The sequence below is a fragment of the Sturnira hondurensis genome, unplaced genomic scaffold, assembly GCF_014824575.4.
Source record: "Sturnira hondurensis isolate 20B ecotype Veracruz unplaced genomic scaffold, ASM1482457v3 Scaffold0000880, whole genome shotgun sequence".
Taxonomy (NCBI): domain Eukaryota; kingdom Metazoa; phylum Chordata; class Mammalia; order Chiroptera; family Phyllostomidae; genus Sturnira; species Sturnira hondurensis.
Window position 1 is genome coordinate 1,289,985 of NW_028073511.1, and position 11,676 is coordinate 1,301,660.

General features: G+C 43.0%; 1 long non-coding RNA gene across 1 annotated transcript; it reads left to right on the forward strand.

The window, feature by feature from the left end:
• The first annotated feature begins 3,558 nt into the window (after positions 1-3,558).
• On the forward strand, positions 3,559-8,118 carry LOC118993487 (uncharacterized). Its single transcript, XR_005067863.1, has 3 exons — positions 3,559-3,749; positions 3,981-4,141; positions 7,823-8,118. It is a non-coding gene; the product is annotated as an uncharacterized LOC118993487 (long non-coding RNA).
• Positions 8,119-11,676: the final 3,558 nt, after the last annotated feature.

An 11,676-nucleotide genomic window follows, 5' to 3' on the forward strand; every position in this document is an offset into this window, starting at 1 on the left:
TGTTCACAAGCCATCTTGCACGTCTCGCTGGGTCTGCTAGCCACCCCCTGCATGCCCTGGGTCCACCTGCTGCTGTCTTGTGTGCCCGGGTCCACAAACCACCACTTTTTTTGCTGCAAGCCCTCTCAGCCAGGCCGCTCGACTCTGCTCCTCCTACAGGTCTGGATGAATGTTTGTATTTTATTTTTTATTATTATTTTTAAATATATTTTATCGATTATGCCATTAAAGTTGTCCTATTCACCTCTTTTCATTCCCCTCCACCCTGCACACCCCCTTCCCCACCATTCTCCCCCTTTAGTTTATGTCCATGTGTCACAAGTTCTTTAGATTCTGTATTTCCGATAGTATTCTTGCCCTCCCCCCTGTCTATTTTCTACCACCATCTATGCTACTTATTCTCTGTACCTTCTCCCCTCTTCTCCTCCTCCCACTCCCCTGTTGCTAACCCTCCATGTGATCTCCATTTCTATGGTTTCACTCCTGATCTAGCTGTCCTCTTGGTTTGCTTTTGTTTTAAGTGTGGTTGTTAATAACTGTGAGTTTGCTGTCCTTTCACTGTTCATATTTTTATCTTCTTTTTCTTAGATAAGTCCCTTTAACATTTCATATAATAAGGGCTTGGTGATGATGAACTCCTTGAATTTGACCTTTTCTGAGAAGCACTTTGTCTGCCCTTCCATTCTAAATGAAAGCTTTGCTGGATAGAGCAATCTTGGATATAGGTCCCTTCATTTCATGACTTGGAATACTTCTTTCCAGCCCCTTCTTGCCTGTAAGGTCTCTTCTGAGAAATCAGCTGACAGTCTGATGGGCACTCCTTTGTAGGTGACTGTCTCCTTATCTCTTGCTGTTTCTAGAATTCTCTCCTTCATTTTAGTCTTGGCTAATGTAATTATGATGTGCCTTGGTGTGTTCCTTCTTGGGTCCATCTTCTTTGGGACTCTCTGAGCTTCCTGGATTTCCTGGAAGTCTATTGTCTTTGCCAGACTGGGGAAGTTCTCCTTTATTATTTGTTCAAATAAGTTTTCAATTTGTTGTTCTTCTTGTTCTCCTTCTGGTACCCCTAGAATTCGGATGTTGGAACGTTTAAAGATGTCCTGGAGGTTCCTAAGCCTCTCCTCACTTTTTTGAATTCTTGTTTCTTCATTCTTTTCTGTTTGGTCATTTTTTTCTTCCTCTGGTCCACTCCCTTGATTTGAGTCCCAGTTTCCTTTCCATCACTATTGGTTTCCTGTGCATTTCCTTTTATTTCAATTAGTTTAGCCTTCATTTGTTCCTCTAATTTGTGACTAAAATCAACCAGTTCTGTGAGCATCCTGATCACCAGTATTTTGAACTGTGTATCTGAAAAGATGGCTATTTCTTGGTTACTTATAATTATAGGCTCTGGGGCTTTGAGCTGCTCTTGAGCCATACTTTGGTCTGTTCGCACCTGTAATGTATGAAGGACAGAGCCTTAGGTGTTCACCAGGGCGGGGCAACCCAGTCACTGGGTTATGATGCTGTGTGTGGGGGCAGAATTAGAGAGGGAAAAAAAATGCACTTTGCTCTGTTCTCTCTCAGATTTCTGTCCTCTCTGCGGCTTCCCACAAGCAAATTGGGCCCCTCTGGTGCTGGTTCCCAGGTGTGTGGGCCACTGTACTCTTCAGGACCCTGTGGGTCTTTCCAACGAACTCTCTGTGAGCCTGGGAGCCTCACCCGGCACCTTGACCCTGAAAGTCTTTCCAATTGGTGCTTTCAGGCTGTAATTCCCATTGCTAGGGCCCTCAGACAGCTCTGAGTGGTCTGTCTCACTGTTCACTCCTTTGCTTGGTTTTTCTGCGTGTGAATGTGTGACCGAGGTCAGCCAGCCACCCTGCGCCCTCACTGGGTACGCCCGTTGCCACCCCATGCCTGGGATCTGCCAACCACCACCACCTGTGCTCCTGGGTCAGTCCAACCAAAGGATCTTTCCTGCCCAACCCCACTCTGCCGCTGACTCCTCCCCTCTTACCGGTCTGGCTAAATGAATCGCTGTTTTTGGACTTTAGTACAGTTCAATTTTCTGTGTTTTGGCTGTGTTTTTGTTACTAAAACTTTGTTGTCTTTAAACTTAGTTGTGCAAGGAGGCACAGTGTTTCCACCTACGCCTCCATCTCGGCCAGAAGACCTGAATGTTTCTACTTTAACTGCTTGGTTTCTGACTTCCGTAGAGTTCAATTTTCTGTCAGTTCTGGTTGTTTTCTTGTTTCTAAATTTTTGTTTTCCTTACTTTGGTTGTGGGAGGAGGCACAGTGTGTCTACCTACACCTCCGTCTTGGCCAGAAGTCCTAAAATAGGTTCTTGAATTATCAACTACTACTCACTTCAAAAGGTGGAACTTAGTTCCCCTCCCCTTAACTGTAGGCTAAACTTAGGAATTCTAGTAAGTGGAATGTGGCAAAAGTGATGGCATTAGGCTTCTGAAGATAGTTACTAAAGGACAATGTAGCTTTCTCCCTGCTCTCTCTTGAGGCACCGACTCTGGGAGAAGCTAACTGGTACTTTGGGAGCAGTAGTTTGAGAGGCTTATGTGGCCAGGAACTGAAACTTCTTGCCTACAGCCTGTGAGGAACTGAGGCTGCCAGCCAATAGCCACATGATTGAACCATCTTTGATGTAGGTCCTCCAAGCACAGTGCAAGCTTCCAATGCCTGTAATCTTGTGAGATACCCAAGCTGGAACCACTCAGCTGGCCACTGAGATTCCTGAGCCTTAGAAACTGTAAGATAATGCATACTTGTTGTTTTAAGCAGCTACATTTGGGGTAACTTTTTCCACAGCAATGGATAATTAATGTTACCAAACTGAAGGTGTCCATTTGTCTGTGCACATCAAAGCCCTGTGAACAGAATTTTGCAGCTAAGAAAGTAAAGGTTTATTAGTTGAGGAAATGGCACCATGCCAGGAGTCACAGGCAGGCTGGTGCTCAAAGGCCTGGCTCACCCTGGCTTCCAGGGGATGGGTTATATAGGGTAAAACTCATTAATCACATTGACTAAGGGAGCTAGGGTTGTGATCCATACTGATCGGTTGGCACTAGGGTAGAGGGTAGTTGTTCATTGCATCTTCTCCTGATGTCAGCCGTTGGGTCACTTCGTCTGGTTTGGTCCTGCTTTCCTGGGTCTGGACCTGCAACACAACTGAGGCCTAGCTGTTATTTTTAGTTTAATTGGAAACTAAGTCTCTGTGATCAATAAACCTGAGGCTTTGTTCCTAAATTTGTTTAATGTCGACCAGGACTACTGTCTCAGGGGCTTCGTAATTAAGAGAGTAGGAATGCAAGGGAGGGAGAAAGCCAGTGAGTCAGGGTGCTTAATGAGGCCAGTTTGAATCAAATGGAAAGAAAGAAAGGAGAAAAAACAGTATTAAATGAAATTAAGTGTCTGCATGGTTACATTAATACAATGTATAGATTCCTCCTGTGAATTACTATTTCTTTAAAGATATTACCTATCCCATTGTAGAGATGCCCTTTGCTATTTGTATTGGTGGAATTCTGGGTTGATTTTTCTCCATTTACCCCACCTTTACCTGGGAACATGTTCCACCTATCTTTGCCCTGCTCTGTGCTCTAAGAGGCTGATTCCATGGATTCCCTTGCCCTCAGGCATCCATTTGGTTTCCATCCATGAAAACCACTGGTAGGAGAGCAGGGGACAGGAGGAGAGAGAGGTCTGGCTACCTACCCCTCTGGCTCTGCTTTCCTTCCCACCAGGCGTAGGGAGGTGAGAAATGATACCATGTGTGACTTTATTTTACTTCTACCTGCAGAGTTACAGTTCAGCATGTTAAAACCCATGCATTCAGAAAACAACAAAATTCAATTTTGGTTCTTCCTTTTAAGAGAAAATAGCATTGAATTCTCCTGAGAAAATCAAATCCACTTACTCATCCCTGATTCCTCTGCAGGCAGAATAAAATTACACTGTCTGGATCATGTGATTGCTGTTTGTTAGATCAAGTTGGGGCAGTCACCAAGGTAGAGACATGAAACAAGGAATATCAAAGGCTGATGCTTCTGCAAACAACCCAGAAGCTCATCCTGCTTGGTGGAGAATTGGCTGGGCCCAGAACACCTGGAGGAGTCAGGAGGGGCAAGCCTCTTTGCATGAGGCAGGTAAGGAATTGGAAAGAGCCCTAACTTGGCACCAGGGAGATCTGACTGCAAGTCCTCACTTACCACAAGTTCACTTCCTGTCCTTAGGTAAATATCTTAACTTGGCTGCCTTCCTCACATGTCAAAGGGATAGTTGCCTGTCTTATATACTTCGCAGGATGGTGGTTGTGCAAAATCAATTAAATAGCATTTTGCTGTATTATTAAAATATAAAATTAGGCACAAAGAGGTTAAGTAACTAGCCCAAGAACATACAGCTAGTAAGTGGTGAAGCTGGGATTTGAATTGAGAAAGAATTCTCAATTCTTGCTTGAGAATCCATTGTCTTAAGCAACCTGACCACACCCTTCAAATAGTCTTTTCAGTAAATTCTCTTTGGGTATTTCTTTAGATCTCTCATTCTCTTCTGCTGTAATTCTATACTATATAGTCTATTATCTTTCACAATCTTGCATATTATTCCAAGGGGCAGGGAGATACTAAAAAAACTAATTTTGACTTTAAAGACCTTTATATTTTCTATCAAAGTCAACTTCTAGGTAAAGAAAGTATATTAATTATAAATGAAAAACATAACACTCTTTATTTCTCCCCTAAAGAATATTATCAATGTGTGAATGAGAACATAAGTCTAAAATCTCTTATCTAAAGACACAGGAGCCAAAGAGATTTTGGAAATGATTTGGAGTTTTGAAAAGCCATATACTGTATATTACATACATTGTATGTGTTTTAAAAGTATATGATTATATTACATAATGTAGTATCTAGGGAAGCCTTTGATAATTAAAACATTTTGCTGCAAGAAAACATAGACATATTCACACTAAGTGGGATAGATAATGGCTACAAATAGTTCATGTCAATAGGTTATGTTTTGCTGACAAGAAGAGTATGGAAAAACTCAGTTTTCAGAAGTAGTTTGGAATTTGGAGTTATAGGTAAAGGATTGTGGCCATACAGAATCAGGACAAGGACAATAAAAGTAAACTTAAACCTTCATCAGAGACCAGAGTACACCCTTCCCCCTTCTAGTACTGATCACCTCCTCAGGGAAGAGCGTGGAGTTCTAGAGCTCTGTTCCCTCTCCAGGTCAAGACCAAAGGGATTCTTTTTCTCCCTTGAGGTTTTGTAGACTTAGTAGTTCGTATGCTATGAAACACCAGCCCTCAGAGAGAAATAAGGAATTTTGTTTTCTGGAGTGAGGATATTTTCTGTTTGTACCTCCAGACCCTTTTTCTGCAAAGAAGACCTGCAGAAATGACACTCAGCTTCTGGCTTCTGACTAGGTTTGTCCCTGCCAGGCAATGAGAGTGGGAGAAGAGAGGTATCTGGGTGCTAGTCCCTCAGTCAGCGCCTTCCTGAGTGGCCACCTTGTGATGGCCATGTCCTTCAATTACAGCCGCAGCTTCTGTCACAGCACTTCACCCCAAGTGGCTCTCTCTCCTTCCTGGTGTTTATTACCCTTTCCCCTGTTCTCACTCCTTTAGGCCCATAGGAGTGATAACCAAGTTCCCCACCCGCAGGGGGTTCCCAAAACTCAGCCTACATCTTTGTACCTATCACTTTCTTAACCTCTCCCAATTTGAGTGTTCTCTCTATGTCCTGACATTGATTGGTACAAAAACCAAGATTAATTAAAAGTAATAATAATTAAAAGTAATAACAATTGTTATTAATTAAAAGTAATAACAATTGGGCACCAATCTGTGCCCAAGAGTTAAATCAATTTAAATATTGCTTTTAAATAGTAATTTAATAGACAGTTATTATGAAACCAGAATCATTTAAAAAACCATTTATTTATTAAAGAGTAAAGAATAGTAATTTTCTAAGTGAACAGGAGGAGGATTTCCACTGGAGGGTTAAAGAAGGAGAGGAGCATGCCCTTGAACAGTGAGCAGTATCATCTTAGGGGTGTAAGAGTTTGATCAAAAAATGTTAATCTCCAGCTCTAACCACAGCCTTCATAATCTTCCACTCCATTTTTAACTCTTCCTAAATGCTTGTGATTCCCATTTTCCCTTTCCCAGCATTTGAAACATCATAAATGTGCCAACGTCCTTCCCCTCTGTTAACTATTCATGTGGCTTTCTTTTTTGGACACCAGAAAGACCCACAGAAATGTGTGAGGGGACTGGTGATGAAGCAAAGATATCAAAGGTAAGGTCATCCGGGGCAGAACCAAGACTGCATGTGTCCAACTGTTTACCTCCCTTCCCATGGCCACCATGGGGATCACTTTTCCTAGGAGTCCACCTTAAGTCACCTGGCTCTGCCATTCTTTGGTTGTTTCCACTCACCCAGAGTGTGTGTTCCAAAGGCATGTATGTGTCCTCACAATTCTGACTCTACAATACCATAAAAGGGATACCTAGCTGTACAAGTGGAGATCGTTCATGGGAGTCACAATTTGACAAAGCTTTAAGCACTGCCAGACACTTACAGGCTTCTCTACTTTATTCTTTCCCCAACCACACCTTGTTTTTCTTCTACCCTTGACCTTTGGGGAAAGAGACGAGGATAGAGAGGACCAATTCATCTTACTTCCACGCTTTCAAGATTGTATTGTCATTGTCCTGCAGCCAGCCACTTCTTGGCTGGGTCTGAGGTTCATTGCTCACCCTTTAGGGCAAACCTTTTTTCCTCCAGCTCCTAACACATGGTGTATGATCAACAAATGATGAGAAACAATGCTGGTACATGTGCATGCAAGAAAGTTTAAATCATTGGACTATCTGCTTTAATATAGAATATATAGAGCTCAGTCACAGAGAAAAACAATGTAATTAGATGACCTAACAAGGGCTTGACCCTCCCCCTCCCCTGTCTTCTGCAACAAAGGGTCAAAGGTCAGAGCATTACAATAACATCTACACTTCTCCCTGCTCCTGCTCCTAATCCTGGCATCCATTTCAAGAAAAGAACATGAATCTGGAAAAAGTTTTTATCCGCAACTCAGTTGCATCTCTCCAACCTCTGCAAGGATTAATCTCCTGCTGGCACACTGAATTTCTTATCTTATCTGTTGTGCTAAAAGTCTCTAGATCATGCCTGTCTTGAATTACATGCCTGTCTATTGTCTTAGCCATGTGACTTGGTAAAGGGACCATGGGAGGGGTTGTTGTGGCTGACATGGGACTGATGCCCCACCTCATACTCAGTGGACCAATATTCACAGCAGAAGGGTTTTTAGCTGCAGCACAGTGAATTCTTCCTACCTGGAGCCTGAGGGTTTTCTCCTGTTTGCACAGGAACTCTCTTGGCAAATGTGAGGGGATGAACAATGGTGAGCAGGATGCCTTGACAGGCAGCCTTCAACCAACAAGGCATGAGAGTCAGTAGATACATGTCCAGGAGAACCATTCCTAGTTCACACAGTTCTTCACGGGTGCCCAGAGGGAGAAGTGGCATGATACCTATTGTTCTTGGTATTCTTATCCACTAGGGCCACCTGTATTGTCTTTTCCTTTACCCTGCCCCCCTATCCAAATTCACTTCCAGGGTTCACCTCCTGAATAGACTACCTGCATCCAAGTACCTATCCAGGGTCTATTTTGGGGGATATGAAAACTAAGATAGCTGTGTAACAGTGGAAAATTATAATGGTAGGATATTATAACCCACCCTACCATTCTTTTGACATTGTTTCTGTAAGTGCTGATTTTGACTGATATGTAGCTTATAGATGAACAGCATGTTTGTATAAGAATCCAAGGAACTAAATGCAGAAGACACAGACCCTGACCATCAAGCATTCCAGCTCCTGGAGATTTGCTGACCTTCAGCCATGGAGCTGGGATGATGTGAACCCATGATGACTAAAGCAGGACAATGCACACAGAACCATCACTTGCCTTATTGGAATGGACTCTGCTCATCTGCATGTAGAGAACTTCGCAACCCCCTCTCTTGATCTCTTTGTTCTGTTCCCCTCCCCCTCCTTATAGAAACCTCTGCCTCCACAGAGAGGTGGAGATGGGCTTTGTGACATGAGTCCCCCATCTTCCAGATGGCCAGCATCTGCAAATAAACCACTTTCCTTTACATCAGCACTTGCCACTTTCATAAGCGTCAGGCAGCCAGACCTGAATTTTGGTTAGAGTTGGAAATTAAAAAAAAAATCATCTGTAGTTGCTTTCTCCTCTTCCTACTTACCTTTCATTTACCCTCACACCCACTGAAAACTGGCCTCTCTCCCTGCCACCTTGAAACTTTAAATACTGTCAAATCCAGCAATCCAGTCCTATCAGACGTGCCCTCTCAGTAGCAGTTGACTGACCATTTCCTCCTTGGAGCACACTCCTCTTGGCTTCTGGGATGGACTGCTTTCTTTTTTCTCCTTTCCATGGAGCTTTCTGTCATGATCTCCCTCAAACATTCCCTTTTTGCCACTCCCCCCGTACGCATCCACATCCCCCAAAGCTCCGCCTTAGCCCTCTTCTAGTCTCATTCCTCACCCTTGCTGGAGGTCCCACCAATTGCAGTGGCTTCCATTTATTAAATGCCAGTGATGCCCCAATCTGTGTCTCTTGCCCGGGCTTCTGTGTTGAGCTCTACCCTGCTCCTATGCAAACTTGACTACTGGGCAGAAGCTCCTGAATGTTCCATGGATCCTCATTAAGCATGCTTCCAACTGAAGTCTTTGTGATAGTACATCCTCCCTCTACCCCCAAGAAATTCAGCAGAGAAGAATAGAAGAGAGGCAGGAACATGAGGAGGTGGCGTTGAGAAAGGTTATGACTACTTTTATATTAGAAACACTTGAACCAGAATGAAAGCTGAATGAAAAGAACTAGTGGAAAGCAAGAAGACAGGCACAGAAGAAGCTGAGTTCCTGAGAAGGTGGAGGAGAAGAACTAGAAGCAAGAAGATAGGTTCCAATTCAGAAACACTTGGAGGCGCTTTCAGAAATACTTGATGGCATTACTGCTAGCTGGTCTCTGTTTTCTCTTTGAACCAGAAGGCAAGATCATTTTCTGGGAGTGGAATAAAATGGGGGATTTGAGGGAAAAGGTAAAATTTTGGAATGAAGCATGAGTTAGAATGCAAGAATAGGAAGTTCGATACAAACTGGCTTAAAAAAAGAGAGAAAACCCAGGACATTTACTGAATGATGTAACTGGACGGTCAGTCTAAAGGCAGACCTGGGTGTAGGCATTGTTTGACCCAGAAGCTCAGGATTCCATGTGGCTAATGTGATTCTCTTGTCTACCCTGCCCTTCATGTCTCAGCAGTCAGATAATCCACAGTGCAGCACCCAGAAGGGGGGATGCTGTCCTCTGCAGATCTGCAGAGGGAGAACTCTTATTTCCCAGAAGCCCCTACAATTGTCCCATTGGCCCATATTAGGTGTTGTGTTTATTTGTGATGAATGAATCACTGTGGCTAGAAGAATAAGAATGCTGATTAGCTGAAACCCTTCTGGCCCCGCTCCAGGAGACAGGAACGAAAATGGGGAAGGGGCACTTCTTCAAAGAAAAACCTGAGGGCTTTGGGAGGAAACGTGGGGCATGAAAGTCAACCAATAATGTCTATCATAGTTCATTTCTGAAGAAAATGTGAGAAGCCATTGTTGATGGATTTGGTAGGGTATGCTTATGCTGGGTTGGGGCCCTGAGGAGTGTAGATCAGAGACATTTGTAGTGGCATCATGCCTCATTGTTTTATGGTTGTCTGAGGCAGTCCAGAGTAGGCTGATGGTGGGAGGGTAGAAAGTGAAAAATGGGATTGATCTGAAGTTGGAGGTTTATCACATATGTGTAAGGACAACCGGGCCAGATTCCAGTTGAGGGTAATGGAGTGCTTGAAGTGATGGATGGAGGAAGAAGGGTACTTGGAAGGGAGCTGATAGACCTGGATAAAATGGAGTGGGTTAAGGGACCAAATGTGAGATGAACTCGAAAAAGGTTATGTTGAAAGGAGCAGGGAGTGTGAATGCACACACAAAAGACAGCAAGTAAGATGCAGTGAGCTGGAGAGAGAAAGCTAACAAATAAGAATGAGGGTAAAATGTTGGCATTTAAAATTTAGAGGGAAAGATAAATGGGGAAGAGGAAAGATAAATAATTGCCCATTGATCATTTTAATTCAGAACCTGATGAAATCCAACCCTACTGCGAAAGCTGTACGCTGAAAATAAACAGTGTACAAAGCGACCTCCACGCTTCTTTCCCAGCAACAATTTTTACCGAACGTGGACACAGAGGAAATTTATCACTGCACAGAAGTGGGTCTGTTCTCTGATATTTGAGGTTAACAGGAAAGTTGACATCAAGTATCGCAGTTTGTCCTGGAGCAAATACACAGATCTGGTTGTTAAGTGCTGGGTTGTTGGTGGACCTCTGTGTGATGTTAAATGTGACCCAAACTGACCTCCATTCAGTTTCCACATTCTTTCTGTCTGGGTCACTGTGACACCAAAATGACATTTAAAGTTTTACACGTTAAATATTCTGGGGCCCTGTTAGCGGCATGGGAGCTCTCTTTTTCCCGTAGGACCTGTTTCTCCTGGTACAGAAACAGCATACTGCCAGAAATGTATTTGGATTCCATCCAAAGACATCGATCATAATCCATCTTTGTCTTTTCCGATGTGCATGGCAGGCAATAATGAGTCCTTCATCAAGGATATTTCCAAGTCTGTAAAGGACTCCTCTAAGAAATTCATGAAAATCGACAATCCTTCTCATTGTCAGAAGTTATTGCAGAGTGGGAAGAAATACAGACTAATCAGGGAACTAGAAGCTGAAATTGTCCCAGAGGTTCATATTTAAAAGAAAAAACCACAAAAAGCAACTCGGAGTAGCAGCAAGGATGTATATATCTTAGATATGGTATTTTGAAGGTGTCAAAATAATGCATTTCATTCTTATTTTTATTTTTCTATTTACAAGAAAGCAATTGTTTTGCTAAACTTATAGCTTATTCCAAAGATGCTGTGGAATTTCGGTATTAATCTTCAATCCTGGCAAAACTAGGCTATGCCATTTGTCCTGCAAGTGTTCGAGGCTGGGCAGGTTAACGGGGGATTTGAGCAGCCGGAAGAAAATACGGAGCCACTGCGATGTCTGACAGGCCTTTATGCCGGGCTGGGGTGATCCGTGCACGCAGGCAGGAAGTCCTGACTCCCTTACATACTAAGCGAACACAAAACTGGCAGAGTGCCAATATCTGACCTTCTGGTGATATAACAGCGCTTAAATCTGTGCATGTGGGCCCCCACTCAAGGCTGCGTGAACACTGCAGAATCACTCCAGACATCCTGGTGAGGGAGCCTGACTGACTGCATTATCCCTACACCATCTCTTTCCTTTTAAAAAAAAAGGTTTTACATTTTCTTGAAATTTTTTTATCAAATTCTTCAAACAATGTTAGCTTTAAGGGAATAAAAACTTAAGTTAGTTTTAAAGCACAGAGCATTAAAAGTTAATGGAAAGGAGTTTCTAACAAGGGATATTGGTCTTTTCTTACTGGAAGGCATTTGAAAAATACTTATATGAACAAACTGTCACTATATTTCAACTATTCACTTG